The sequence below is a fragment of the Tupaia chinensis genome, unplaced genomic scaffold (genome assembly GCF_000334495.1).
Source record: "Tupaia chinensis unplaced genomic scaffold, TupChi_1.0 Scaffold000004_1, whole genome shotgun sequence".
Lineage (NCBI taxonomy): Eukaryota > Metazoa > Chordata > Mammalia > Scandentia > Tupaiidae > Tupaia > Tupaia belangeri.
Window position 1 is genome coordinate 415,370 of NW_006159432.1, and position 9,971 is coordinate 425,340.

Here is a 9,971-nt window from a genome sequence, read left to right on the forward strand (position 1 = left end):
CTGGGATTTTGGGCACACATATACATGTGCCCAGTATAAGTTTCAGGTCCAGGACTCAGACCACAGTTGACCATGTGGGAGTTGAGCATCTTAACCACTATGCCACCTGGTAGCCCCAAAAGGGAAGATTAAAGTACTTACCACCATCCCCCATCTTTTTGTGGGCATGGGACATAAGGGAGGAGGTAATTTGTTTTATTTTATTTTTATGAAGGGATGATGAATAGAAGTAGAAGGAAGAACTGCATGATCAGTAATGATTTACTAATCCTGAGGCCACATACTATAGTCATTTCTTCTGTACAAGTCTAATTGACGTCAATAACTTTGAACATTTATACTGATTACTTTTGAGTTCAATCTTATCTTGGTTTTATCATGCCACCCACCACCTCCATTTACCTTCAAACGCTGACTCCATCAAGCCAGTTCTGAGCATGCCCCAGGCTTACTTTTTTAGGGGAAAAATGAGTATTACTTCACTTCCTGAAAATGTGTCCAACAGAAACCAAACACTTCTCTCTATGAAAAGCAGACGGCAATATTAACATTTGCTAATTTGGTTGGTGATTGGCTCAATTCAGGGACCACAGAATGTTTGTAGTAGTGCTAAATGTGTAGCTGGGTAGTTTGGGGGAGGCTTTTTTGTTCTTGTATATATTTTTAGCAAGTGAGAAATAGTGATCTTCCATATAAAACAGATGTGTGGTCTGCACAAAATTAACATGATTTGGGCTTTGCTAGGCAAAAAGAAAGTAGTGAGTAAAAAAATATTTCAGCTAAAAGGTATCTTATAGAACATCAACATATCAAGTAAGAAGAATGTTCTTTGCAAGCAAAAATATTGATTCGTTAAAAAAACTTGTTGAAATAGAATTGTTCATGAGTTATTATTACTGTTCCCATAAAAATATTTTCTGTTTAAATTCATAACAAACATTCTAAGGAGGAGAAATGTCTTCTCTATGTCCCATTTAACAATGTAATAACCTTGTTTTCAAAATCTCATTTTAGTCCAGCTGGAAGATATATGATCTTGTGATACAAAACACCCACTTCATTTCTACCATCTCTGCAGATCATTATTATTGGAATATGTGATGATAAGTTTCAATAGAGTATGTAAGACATGACTTTTGTCTAGTTGAGACTAGATACTATGCAGCTGAAACCTCATCTTCAAGAAGATTATGTAGAAAATATTTCAAGACTGTTATAAACACTATATGTTAAGACAGTTATAGCTTTTGATAAGAAGGAGGTCATTTGTATTATTCTATAATGAGAATACTAAATAACATTAATGAGTGATCCATTTTTTTTGTTTGTTTGTTTGAGAGGTTTTTGCTATAGGATGTGTGTGCTTGTCAGAAAGACAGAGAGAGACAGAGAGATAAGACATGGAACCAACCCAAATGCCCCCGTACGGATGAATGGATTGAAAAACTGTGGCACATATACTCCCATGGAATACTATTCAGCCATTAAGAACAACAAAACCCTTACTTTTGACAGAAAGTGGAAGAATATGGAAGATTTACTACTGAGTGAAGCAAGCCAGGCTATGAAGGAGAGACATTGTATGTCCCCACTTAATATATACCGAATGTCTGCACTCTATAACTGAATCTGATGGGCTAAAGGATGTACAAACACAAGAGGTGAATGTGAATGCCAGGTGTGGGGTGTGTGGAGGAGTGGGACCTGGGGAAGAACATTTGGAGGAGGGATACGGAGACAGCATTGTTGAGACAGAGAGGTAGTGTTGTTATATTTTGATCAACTCGACCAGGGAGAAATGTTCATATATTGAAATGATCACCTTGTAAGCTAAATAATGTAATTGAATGCATTAAAAAAATGTAAATTAAAAAAATGGTAAAAAAAAAAAAGAAAGTGAGAAATCACCCCCCCCTCCAGGGGGGATGGCCACATTGCAATCCCTTCTCCCCCTTCTCCTCCATTCTCCTCTCAAGATCTTGGGCATGCACACACACGTGCCCGGCATGAGGTTAAGCCACTGGGTCCGAGACTCGAACTGCGGTCTACTACATGGGAGTCCAGCGACATAGCTTTTACACTAACTGCTGGTCCCAAAATATTGTGTTGGCTGGGAATCAAAACTGGGTCAACTGCTTGGAAGGCAGCTATGTTCATCACTATACCATCAACACATGAGGCTGGGTGATCCATCTTAGCTGCATATGTTTGATTAAAAAAAGGGAGAGAGAAAAGAAAGAATGTAGAATAGATTTCGAGTTTGTGCTCTGAAAAGGGAAGGGGCGACAGAGGGGTCAGTGCTGAACCTTGAATGTGCGACCTCTTTAAGGCTTCCTGGAGAAGTTCCTCAAGACCCTTCAGAAGTCATCACACATGAACACACCTGACCTGAGATCTTCTTTTCTCTAGGTCTTTAAGATGCTCTGTATTCTATTTTCGCCCTTTCCTCTGCTATCATCTGACAAAATCCTAGTGGTAGTTTGGATCTAGCCTTAAGAATGCCTTTCTCTAGGGCCTCCACTGAGTACAGGATCCTCCCAGTCCTGCCAAGTAGCTCGGGCTCCCGACATTACACATCGTTTGTCTTCATTTGTATTACTCACATGAACGTGCTTATATTCTCCAACCTGGGACAAGGATTTGGCATTGGGTGCCTATCTCCTAGCACAGAACCTGGGCAATAAAAAACAATTTAATGAATTAAACAAGCAGGTCTTAATTTCATATAGAATTAATCATGGCCCCATCATCACCAGGCCATTACTTGGAAGATGGATAATTTAAAGAATTCGACCAGGGAGAAATGTTCATATATTGAAATGATCACCTTGTAAGCTAAATAATGTAATTGAATGCATTAAAAAAATGTAAATTAAAAAAATGGTAAAAAAAAAAAAGAAAGTGAGAAATCACCCCCCCCTCCAGGGGGGATGGCCACATTGCAATCCCTTCTCCCCCTTCTCCTCCATTCTCCTCTCAAGATCTTGGGCATGCACACACACGTGCCCGGCATGAGGTTAAGCCACTGGGTCCGAGACTCGAACTGCGGTCTACTACATGGGAGTCCAGCGACATAGCTTTTACACTAACTGCTGGTCCCAAAATATTGTGTTGGCTGGGAATCAAAACTGGGTCAACTGCTTGGAAGGCAGCTATGTTCATCACTATACCATCAACACATGAGGCTGGGTGATCCATCTTAGCTGCATATGTTTGATTAAAAAAAGGGAGAGAGAAAAGAAAGAATGTAGAATAGATTTCGAGTTTGTGCTCTGAAAAGGGAAGGGGCGACAGAGGGGTCAGTGCTGAACCTTGAATGTGCGACCTCTTTAAGGCTTCCTGGAGAAGTTCCTCAAGACCCTTCAGAAGTCATCACACATGAACACACCTGACCTGAGATCTTCTTTTCTCTAGGTCTTTAAGATGCTCTGTATTCTATTTTCGCCCTTTCCTCTGCTATCATCTGACAAAATCCTAGTGGTAGTTTGGATCTAGCCTTAAGAATGCCTTTCTCTAGGGCCTCCACTGAGTACAGGATCCTCCCAGTCCTGCCAAGTAGCTCGGGCTCCCGACATTACACATCGTTTGTCTTCATTTGTATTACTCACATGAACGTGCTTATATTCTCCAACCTGGGACAAGGATTTGGCATTGGGTGCCTATCTCCTAGCACAGAACCTGGGCAATAAAAAACAATTTAATGAATTAAACAAGCAGGTCTTAATTTCATATAGAATTAATCATGGCCCCATCATCACCAGGCCATTACTTGGAAGATGGATAATTTAAAGAATTAAAAAAAAAATCCCTCTTTGTTTCCCAGTTATATTACTGTAACTTTTGCTTGGTGGATCTGTTTAATAAAGGCTCTAAAGTCCCACTCAGCTGAGAAGTTTGAAGTGTGAACTTGGCTTTGGAAATGAATGGATTCAGGAATTAATACTCTGTGATTGTAAGTCCCTTTCTCTTCTTTTGTCATTATATTCTTCTGCATTGACTTCATGTTCACATAGGATCTCCTTACATGGGGGCAAAGCAGCTCACACTGTTCAGAGCAATCTTGGTGAAAAGAAAGGACTGTTCCCTCTCAACCCCACCAGCAGCTCCTGGAGGCCCTGAGTGGCCCTCTTTGGACATACCATCTTGCAAGTCCACTATGTAGCTACAATCACGTAAAACATTGACCTGAGGAGTATGTTTGCCTGGTGCCATCAAGGAGAGATCCTCACAATGAAAAAGGATTTGTTATCAGAAAAATGGAAGAGAATATGTTCTGGGCAAAAAAACCTTTGCTACCATGGTTCTGTGCCAAATAAACACTGTACATCCTGGAAAGCCATCACCTTTGGTCCAGATCAAGTATCTAGATTTTACTTGATCACTATGGCCTGGTATGTTTAGTTATGCATGAATGCTGGCTGGAGGGCACTTGAATCACTTGCTTTTCTCACGTATTGACTCAACAAGGTCTAGGGATACAAGAAAGAACAGGACACTCAACAGAGCTTCTCTGACGGAATTTACCTTCCATTGTGTGTGGCATGTGGTGGGGGAAGCAGACAAAAACCAAGCAAACAAGAAATAGATAAGTAGAAGCAGCAATAAATATGATAAATATATTCCTGGAGAATTCAAGGAACAAAACAAAGGCTGGTGGGCTACAGGGCATCAAGTGGCTTTAGTAACATTGGACGTATGTAGGGGCTAGATCATCCCAGGTCCCAGTTTAAGGAATTTGTTCTTTTCTTCTAGTGTGATTGAAAGCTGGTGAGTGACTCAGAAACAAGGAAGCACATGAGCTGAATTTTGCTTTTATCCCATATTTCTTGTCAGCCCAGAATCATTCCCCTTTCTAAACCACCTTCATCTTTCACCTGAATTAATACTTAATGGGTTTTTCCTCATCAGCCTGTGTCCTTCTAATCTTTTCCCTGGACAGCCATGATAGTGGTCAAATCTGGTTGTTCTTCAGCTGAAACCTGAAACGTCTTCTTATAGCCGCAGGACGAAGGTTCAAGTCTTCAAGAGACCTGCAATTCAATTGGCTCCATAATGCAGTGGTTAAGGGAGATAGATCCCGCATGTCCAACTGTTAGTCTTGGTCCTGGCAGCTGGAAAAAAAAAAAAACATCTTAGGTGTGTATGCATGTGTATCCCCAAAATCCTAATGGGATGGAGAGATGAAAACAAAAGGATTGTGGAGGATTGTGGAGTGATCACAACTCATTGGGGAGTGCTTTTTCTCTTTTTCTCTCTCTGGTGACAGCATGACTCTGCTGGCAATAAAACCCCAAATCCAAAAAGCAAGAGGTCTATAGGGAAGACCCTACTTACCTGCCTCTCCTACTCTGTGCACCTGCTGTGCCCACCCTCTTGCTCATTTTTCCACACACACTGGCCTCGGTGTAACTGCTAGGAACCCCTAGGTTTCTTTCTTCTTGGAATTCCCACAGGCTTCTCTGCTTGTCTCCTCCACACCTGCTTTCTGACTCCTCATGCTCCTGGTTTGCTTAAATGTCACTTCTTCAGAGAGACCTTCCTTGCCCACTCTCCAAACCATTACTTGGTTTCACACCTTCAGAACCCCTTGTACTTTTCTTCAGTTACATTGAATAGGTACTTGTAAAAAATTATTTTTTAATGGGACTTTTCTCAACACTAAATCCCCATGAAGACTGGGACGTGTCACTCTGATGCACTGTCCAGCAAAGAACCTGATTGTCAGTGCTTAGTACATATTGACCAATTAGTAGGATACATTAAATAGAGTCGATTAGGCAAAAGTCAGTTAGATTTGCCTTTCAGTTAATTCATGACTCATTTATAGACCTCATATCGTTGCCCCCTTTTTTTTTTTGAGATTTTTTTTTTTTTTAGAGGTTTTTGCTATAGGGCGGATGCACTCTCCAGAAAGACAGAGAAAGACAGAAAGCGAGAAATCGCCCCCCAGAGGGGATGGCCATGCCAAAATCCCTTCTCCTCCATTCTCTTCTTGGGATCTTGGGCACACATGCACACGTGCCTGGTGTGAATTTAAGCCACTGGGTACAGGACTCAAACCACAGTCGACCCCATGGGAGTCCAACAACATAGCCATTATGTCACTACTGGTCCCTAGACCTCATATAGTTGTACCCATTCAATTTCTTTTTTTCTGCCACTTTTTCTTTAGCAACTTTTGGTATGCCTTTTGGTATGCCTTTTCCTTATCACCTTAGCCTAGCATTCTTCCTTTATCTACTTTTCTCCCATAATGATAATGTAATGTCCTGTTGGAAGTTTCTCAGAGCCACCTCTGTCTACAGGAGATGACAGCGGTATCTTCTTCACTTCCTCCCTGCCTTGGGAGCTGTGATCCTCCATAAACATGTGGTTAGGTCAAGTCATTCACTGGTTCTGAGTGCATGACTCCTATTTCAGAACGGAAAGGTGTCTTTACAATGGTGATAAAAGTGACTCCCTCTGGAGTTCTAGGTTTTTAATAAATATTTCCCTATCTCTTGCAACCAGGGAAGAAGCTTTACAGCAGGAAATCACTGTGTGAAGAAAAAGCTGAGTGCTCCATAGAGTGATAAAGCCAGGGTTACTATTTCTCAAGGAGAAAAGTCAAAGTTATTTTAATATGAAGAACAAGTAAGAAAAAAAGAATAAATATTTCTCATGGAAACTAGATTAGAAGAGGCATTAGCTTTAGCAGCCCTGGTGGATGGGAGTTGCAGTGCCCACCAGCTTCCTTCTCTTTTTGCAGGACCTGGATCTGCAAGCTATCCCATAAGAAGGCAGTTGTAAGCCCACTAATAGCCAGCTGAGGTTAACTAATTGGCTACTTAATACAGGACCAGGGGGTCAGGAGGTAATTCAGAAGTAACACAACTGAACCTACACAGAAAATGTGGAGTCAGGTCCCAGGGTAAATTGTGATGCAAAGACCCTCTTGGGGGTGCCAGTCTCTTTCTTTATATTTCATGAAAATAAATAACATTGAAAGAAAAATTTTAAGGGGCTGACCCAGCAATGTTCTATTTCATGAAAATAAATACATTGTAGGAAAAATTTTAAGGGGCTGACCCAGCAATGTTTGGACACTGGGCAGAAGAAGGTGGATCCCACATTGCTGACCAGAGTTCATGTCCTATCCCTGTGAGTATTAAAAACACACAAGGCATGCACGTGTGTGCCCAGGATCCTGATGGGATGGAGGATTGGAGAAAAGAGGTTTACAATGTGACCAGACCCTAATTTTTTGGGTGGTGGTGGTGGTGGTGGTGGTGCCTGCTCTATCTCTTTGGTGCATGTGTCCACTGGCATTGAAAAAGGGGGGACCCAGACTATAGAGGGAGGTGACAGGTCCTTCAGTCCTTCAGCAGGGGCTGGGGAGCTAGTCCATAGATTGTCAAGGGAAACAAAAGTTTCGCCTGTGTGGTTCAGGGTCAAGGTGATTACATGAAGCTCAGCCATGGCCTGTGAGATTCGGCTTCACAACTGCTCCAGCCAGCCTGGGCTGCCCTTAACCACAGAGCACAGCTAAAGATGAAACCTGTGTGGTCAAAAGGGCCATCCCTGGTTCTTAACAAAGAGCTTTTTAATAAAGCCATAAACTGAGTGATTCACAGTTCTGCTCAGCTTCTCGTCTTCTCTGGTGTACCTTTAACTCCCTTGTCTGTTTCTGAGCTGATTTCATCATTGTATCCACGTGTCCAGCTGAGTCCAAACTTCTTAAGTGAGGTTTAATATTTTATTTCAGGTTTCCACCCTGGATCCACATGTGTTGCAAATGACGATAACAGTGGGGCTGACTGTTTGAGCTGTCAGAAGTCCCTTTTTCTCAGAAAGGAAGACTTGTGATTTGTTTCTCTGGAGATCAGTGGATGGTCCTTCTGTTTTAGTGGTGTCTCCATTGTCACATTTGAAATTTCTCTCTCTCTTTCTTCTCCTTCCTTTCTTTCTTCTTTTTTCTTTTTTTTCTCTCTCTCTTTCTTTTCAAATTTGTTGCTATAGGGCATGTGTGCTCTCCAGATGCAGGGACAGAGATGGAGAGAGAGAAAGGGAAAGTGAGAAAGCATCCATTGGGGGATGGCCATGCCATAATCCCTTCTCCTCCATTCTCTTCTCGGAATTTTTGGGTCCTAATGTGCACACATCTAGTACATTTTTCAAGCTGCCGGGTCCAGGATTCAAACGTCACAGTCAGCCATGTGGGATCCAGTCACCCTAACTGCCATGCCACCTGCTGATCCCAAATAGCAACTTTTCTATGGGAGGGTGGTTATAGAAAAGAACCTTTAAAATGATCAAAATATTTCAACTGAAACGTGTTGACTGTAGGATCTGAAAAACTGAAGAATTCATGCCTTGGGATAAAAAAAAAAAAATAGAATGATCACAGTGAAGAACTTGGTCTGCTTACTTAACTTATTAATTAATTAATTTGCTACTGATTTACTTGCTGCAGCCATATAAAGAGTAGATGATACTCCAAGATATCTTTAACATAAGTGATATTAGTGTGGCTGAAAATTTTACATGCCTTAATTCTGTATCTGAGCTCATGTTTAAAACTTGGTTTGTGGTAAAATGGAGCAGTTCCCCATAGTGTTAGTTGATATGGTGTCAGTAGGCAAAAAAGGGAGATTTTGCATTTTCCTTGTATTTATTTGTTATTGTCTTTTATTACAATATGGTACTAAGGAAGATGACTCTCCTTATTTGGAGAACAGGAAGTGTTCTAGAATTGAGATCCCCCCCCCAAAAAAAATCACATTTGTTTGATGTCGTCAGTGGTGACCTGTTTGATGTGGCTTCTTCAGATGCAACTCGAACTAAGAATTGTGACATCTGAACGTGGTGGGAGGGTTTAAGGAACATTAGTCAGAACCTGTTACCTGCAATTTCGGCCTCTGAAGTCACTATTCCCAGGGAAAATGGCTGGCCTTATAGAGTTTGTGCAATTATCATGACCTAGAATAGATGGAGGCAAATGTCTGAGAAGACCAAGAATTAGTTGGTTCAGCATTTTGGGGATTCTTTCTGAGCCAGTCAGAAATCTTTACTTGATCTCCGTAGACTCCTCAGCTCAGCTAGATAGCTGTGCTGTTCTATTCAGCTCAGTTAGATAGCTGTACTATTTGACTGAATATGAGGAAAAAAACATTCAACAGACACAAGAATGGAAAGCGATTGTGTACAGTAATATCTTTGACTTGCTTGACATGCAATGCACTTATGCTTTGAGAACCCATATCATATGCTGTAAAAACACACAATGATTAAGTGTAAATGTTTTAAAAAGGTGAGAAAGTTCCCTTCACATAAAACGAAAACAACAAAAAAAGGAAATTCTGAGTATGCAACTGTATGGACAAGCCTAGAGAACATTCTGCTAAAGGAAATAAACTAGTCACAAAAGACAACTGCTGCATAATTCCACTTATATGAAGTATGCACAGTAGTCAAACTTGCAGAAGTGGAGAGTAATATAGTGGTCACAGAGACCAGAGTAAGGGAAAATTGGGAATTATGTTCAATGAGTATAAAGATGAATACATTCTAGAGATCTGCTGTATAAGATCACTCCTGTAATAAAACTGTCTTGTGCATTTAAAAATAATTGTTAGGAAGGTAGATCTCCTATTGTATTTCTTTTTCTTTTCTTTTTCTTTTTTGAGAGATTTTTTCTATAGGGTATGTGTGCTTGCCAGAGAGACAGAAAACAAGAAATTACCCCCCGGGAGGATGGCTATGCTGCAATCCCTTCTTCTTCATTTTCCTCTTGGGATTTTGGGCATGCATGCACACATGCCTGGCATGAGTTTCAAGCTGCCAGGTCTGGGAATCAAACTGCAGTCAGTCACGTGGAGTCCAGCACCTTAACCACTACACAACTGGCCCCTTCTATCGTATATTTTTTATAAAGAATTATTTTATTTAACTTTATTTATTTATTTATTTTAATTTGACTGGGGGGCGGAAGG